The following is a 6,024-nucleotide window of genomic DNA, read 5'->3' on the forward strand; positions in this document are numbered from 1 at the left end:
TAGACTGTGGTGTTAAAAGGACGGGCAAAAAGTGAGAGAGACAGAGTGAGAGGGGAAAGCAGTGCGTGTGTGTGTGTGTGTGTGTGTGTGTGTGTGTGTGTGTGTGTGTGTGTGTGTGTGTGTGTGTGTGTGTGTGTGTTTGTGGGGTGAAGCGTGACCAGAATGTGGGATGTTCATTGTACTAGTAAGGCAGCAGACAAATCATTTATCAAAGTAAATGGGAGGACTTGGAGGGGGACTTGTGTGGGGACTTGGAGGGGGACCTATGTGGGGACTTGGAGGGGGACCTATGTGGGGACTTGGAGGGGGACCTATGTGGGGACTTGGAGGGGGACTTGGAAGGGGGACCTCTGTGGGGACTTGGAAGGGGGACCTCTGTGGGGACTTGGAGGGGGACTTGGAAGGGGGACCTCTGTGGGGACTTGGAGGGGGACTTGGAAGGGGGACCTCTGTGGGGAATTGGAGGGGGACCTGTGTGGGGGACTTGGAGAGGGACCTGTGTGGGGACTTGGAGGGGAACCCGTGTGGGAACTTGGAGGGGGACCTGTGTGGGGACTTGGAGGGGGACCTGTGTGGGAACTTGGAGGGGAACCTGTGGGGGACTTGGAGGGGGAACTTGTGTGGAGACTTGGAGGGGGAACTTGTGTGGGGACTTGGAGGGGGAACTTGTGTGGGGACTTGGAAGGGGACCTGTGGGGGACTTGGAGGTGGACCTGTGAAGGGACTTGGAGGGGGACCTGTGTGGGGACTTGGAGGGGGGACCTGTGTGGGGACATGAAGGGGGACCTGTGTGGGGACTTGGAGGGGGACCTGTGTGGGGACTTGGAGGGGGACCTGTGTGGAGGCTTAGAAGGGGACCTATGACGAGAACTGAAGAGAAATAATAAGGTATGGAGACCTATGCCAAGAACTGGAAAACTAGGAGTGACATTGTGATAAGATGTGAACGAAATTCCAGGGAACTTAATTAGTAACATCACACGGGGACCTTAATGTAATGAGTGAATTTAAGACAGAATATACTAGTTCCCTGGTAGATGGAAAAGTATGGGGGAACCTTGATCTACGAACGGATTTTCAACTATTAACCCACGTCCTTACGATACTGTCTGTATTTCTTTCTTTCCTGGCATAATCTACTTGTTTATCACGCCTAGGAGAGATCTTTCGTTGTAAAGGGTTTTGAAATAACTGGTCTTATTCTTAAAATCTGAACTGCAAAAGGGAAAGCAAATCTCTAACTTTTGGACAACGCCCACTTTTATTTTTTTTTAATAGATCTGATCAGCTTGTATGTCACACTACAGAGTGCAGTCAACAACGAGGCCAGGTACGCTCTATTTCGTCATGAGTTTCAGTAATTATTGTAACGATGAGACACTAGTTTTCCCTTCCGCCAGTTGTTTTAAGCATACAGCAAAATCTATTAACGATTATTTTCCTGCTGCAATCAGAGAAACTAGTTAATTTTGGAGGAGATGGACCTCGCTTGGGGACCCTCAAGGCTTATTCTGGGATAAGGGGAAAAGAGCTCTACTCCGTAATCTCAGCTTGTTGTGGAGGCGACGAAAAGGGAAGGATGTGGGGGTCACGATTCTCACTGCTATCTTAACAGCTGCCCTAATCGTGTAATAAAATCCTCGGATCTGGGTCCCGTGCCTTGTAGGGCGAGGTATGTTCGTCTGGAATGTTGAAGGTGTGAATAAAATGTAGAAAAAAAGGTGATATTCACAAAAGGGAGGCTGTGATATGGTGGCATTAAGAGAATGGAAAATGAGAGGGAATGAAGCGGATGAATGAAAAGATAAGGCATGCATAAGAACAGGGATGGCGGTGGTGTAAGCGATAACACACTCGACCCGCATCCAAAAGGCCACGAGTTATGTTCCCAGACCTCGAGATTTCTGAGCAGTACTACTTTTACCTCAGTCTGCCCACATCTAGAACTGAAATAGGGATCAGGATTTGTAAAGTGACGTTTGCGTTTCATCGTCTGGCGAAAGATTGGAACGTAGCAAGAAGGGAATATCTGCTTAAATGACTTTCGTGTAGAAAACATATATTATTCTGTATTTTTTTGAGGAAGTAACAATGACCCTTTTATTGCCATTGAGCCAGATTACCTTCGCTCCAGCTGTGCCGGTTTACTTAGAATAAGTTGTATTGTTGCAGGCCTACCCAGAACATGAGCAGCATGATGATTTCACTGACCAGAAGCTGGAGCAAGACAAGCACTGAAGATGAAGGTGAATGCTTAAGACGAATAATTATCTGGATAAGCATCAGGATCACGTGAATCCAGCGTTGGCTGTGACAGTTGGTATAGAGATAGGCCATGTGCACAACAGGGGCCTAGTTTATTCGACGTTTCGCCAAAACTGGCTTCTTCAGGAATAACCTGAAGACGCCAACATTAGCGAAATGTCGAATAAACTGGGACCCTTTCTGCACTTGGAGTTTCTTTGTACAATAAGTCAGTCAGTTTTGCTAAGTCTGAATCTTATCGTAAAAATTAGCTCGCAATTGACTAGGTCCATCACTGTACTGATATATATCCAGGTTCCCCATTGTACTGCCGGGTGAAACGGGACATGGGGGAACAAGAGTCTGACCTGCCCGAAAATTGAATTCGGGTTCTTTCAGTTGTGAGTTGGACGAGTGATGGTGGAGAAAGTAGTGGAAGGTACTACACATCACTGGTCTATGGTGCTGTCAGCAGAAATATACCAATTATTACTTTCATCTGTACAGTCACTCAGACAAGACAAAGGACTCCTGTGCTAGCCACATCCACCTCTTCAGTATTTTAAGATGAAGGAAATAATTAGTTACTAATTAATCACTTAAGTGACACTTTTCTGGCTCATAGCCGTCCCAGTACAACTAACTGCCCAGTGCTTGGTCTTGCCCGTCTGTGTCATATTTACGGCTGTTTGACACTACCCAGGTACGCGGTCGACAAGATGCACACTACACGCATCTAAGACACACCCTAGACACGCCCTATATGCACACCAGACACACCACCAATACCCCCCTCCCTAGACCCCTCTACACTCCTCTCATAAGGCCTGGACCCCCCCTCCCTTCCAAAAAGTACAGGGCCTCGTTGGGTGAGTGCGTGACACGGCAAGGGACATACACTGGATTTGGCTGCCCTTTGGGATACGGCAAAAAGTATGAACCACCATAGCGGACGTAGTAGTAAGAAACATCGAACGAAACATGTGAAAAAAATACGTGTAGCTATCGCACATGTGTATAACGTCATAACAAAAATATGGCTTACAATGCACAAGTAATCGCTGACGAAGAACGGGTTGAAAGCTTCCTTACGACGAGGACATTGGCTATGGTGTGTCCGTCTCACAGGTACAGCCAGGCATTCAACTACCATCTCATTTCTGTCAGCACATTATTGAAAAATTCTGTAGCGAATATTACTTGGTCTATACCTCTTCCATTAGGGGACATTAATTCATACATTTATTCTTCTTACTTTCAGATAATTTGTTGAATTTAGTGGTCTTTCGTACTGCAAGGGTTAAAAATCGTTGTATATAATCTCACCATATCGAAAAGTCTGTTCTAGTAATGAATTGTACTTGTTTGAAAATAACAAGAATGATTAATACGTCACTAGATTAAAGGAGTTCAACGCTTTACTTTGGAATGGACTTTCATACGTAAAATATACTTTCGGTACTCACCTTAAGGAAGGCTATTAGAACTGGAATGGTAATATATAGCCCTAATTAACCCCTTCCATACGAGAGGCCTTTCCTAAGCTCAACAGAACCGTCTGAAAGTAGTGCGAATACCCCAACCTCCCCCCCCCCAAAAAAAAAAGAAGTGGATTCAAGACGCTAAGTGGACCAATGTTTGGACGGTTTTACTTTTCTTCGATATGGTCACCAAATTTTGGGAATACTAAGACGTTCACTGCTATGATGTCTTTTATTAATTTATCCTTGCAGCCTCCAGACGATTTAATTTAGCTTTCGGGAGGCTCTTGTAGTAATGAGTTGCTAGTAGTAGTAGTGGTTGTAGTTCCAGGTTTATTTGGACTTGAACCCGGCCTAGGTTGAGCTTAGGTTACAAATACTCTTTCCCCGCAGCCCACCAATCTCCTTTCGGGGATAGGGAGGGAGGGGCATTTACTACCGGATAGTTCAATTGCCCAGGTATATCTGTGACACCACAGAGAGGCACCTCACTTCAGCACGAGTGAAAGGTGAAAGAGGGCTATAGTATCCCTACCCTATCCAGATTCAAATGCCTCTCAGAAGCCGAATGAACGTGTCTGGGGATAGCAGCAATAAGATTAATAATACGCCATAGGATTAAGGAGCGTTGTGGTGTGGATGTGGATGTGATAGGAAGCATTAGGAGAAACACGCTGAGGTGGTTTGGCCATGTGGAGAGGATGGAGAGACTGACGAGGAGAGTGTATATGAATGAGGTGGAGGGGGAAGAGAGAGGGGGAGGCCAAGGATGAGATGGAGGCATGGCGTGGAGAGGTATATGAGAGAGAGGGGTGTGAGCTGGGAGCAGGACAGTGAAATAGCGGCGGACAGGGCGACATGGAGGCGATTTGCTTATGACCACCCACTACGTGAAGGCGTCTGGCAATTAGCAGATAGATAGAATTCTCTCACCGTGCTAGGAGTGTCAGGCCAGACTATTCACACCACAACAACCTACCCTTGAGTTCTGACCCTGTTATATCGCCCTGCAAGGTTGACGCCCTGACTAAACTATTTCCTCTCGAGGTGAATGGTCTTAATAGGAAGGACTTTGGTTCCGCTGCGAGATTATTTTTACTTTGTGTGTGTGTGTGTGTGTGTGTGTGTGTGTGTGTGTGTGTGTGTGTGTGTGTGTGTGTGTGTGTGTGTGTGTGTGTGTGTGTGTGTGTGTGTGTGTGTGTGTGTGTGTGTGTGTGTGTGTGTGTGTGTGTGTGTGTGTGTGTGTGTGTGTGTGTGTGTGTGTGGCCAAAGTCGTGTCATTGATAGCGGCAGTAAACTCACACTGACCCGAATCTCGCTGCGTGTCTTCCTATATTCTTTCCTTTCCCCCCTCCCTTCCTCCCTCCCCCCCCTCTCTCTCTCTCTTGCCTCACAATTTCCTACGTTTAATTTTGTTTCCTTATTTCCTTGTCTCTCCCTTTTTAACATCTCAACTTCCTCTACTTCTTCTCTTCACAACCTTCCATCTTTCCCTACCATTCTTTCTTCTTTCCCTCCGTCCCTCCCTTCCTCTTCCCTTCTCTCCCTTCATCTCTCCCTTCCTCCTCCTTTCCCTCCCAGCTTCCTTCATTTCGTCCTTCATTCCTTCCTACCTTTCTTCCTTCCTTCCCACTCACCTTCCTTTCTCTGTTATTGTCTTCTTTCCCTCATTCCATCATTTTGTTCTCAGTCAACTATTTCTCCCCTTCCTTTCTCCTTTCCCATTTCCTCATTGCATCATCTTACCTTCCTCCAATTTTTCTTCCCTCCATCCTACCTTCACTTCCTTCACCACCCTTTCCTCTTCCTCTTACCTTCTCAGAGTCCTTCAGTCCTCCTCCTTCTCATTTCCTTTTACACTTTTACATTCCATTTCTTCTTCTCTCATGACTCGGAGAATGTACGTATGTTGCAAGGCGGGGAAGGGAAGATGTGGGAGTGGTGTGGAAGAAAAAGAAAAAGAAAAGGAAGATGAGAAAGAAGATGAAAGTGAAGAGGAAGAAGAATAGGAGGAGGAGGAGGAGGAGGAAAAGAAGAAAAAAAAGAAGCAGAAGCAGATGAAGAAGCAGAAGAAGAAAAAGAAGAAGAAGAAGAAAAGAAAAATAAAAGAATAAGAAAATGAAAGAAGAAAAAGAAAACGAGAGAGAGAGAGAGAGAGTTAACACCACCACCAGCAATCTAATGGCGACAAATCAAACATTCATTTCTAGCTAATAATTCACGATTCTGATCAGCTGAGGGTGAGTCAAGGGAGTCTGAATGTAAATACTATCACCATCAACCCTCTCATGGTCGGAGA

Source organism: Coenobita brevimanus, chromosome 60 (assembly GCF_032717465.1).
Source record: "Coenobita brevimanus isolate Jiangsu-jjx chromosome 60, ASM3271746v2, whole genome shotgun sequence".
NCBI classification, from domain to species: domain Eukaryota; kingdom Metazoa; phylum Arthropoda; class Malacostraca; order Decapoda; family Coenobitidae; genus Coenobita; species Coenobita brevimanus.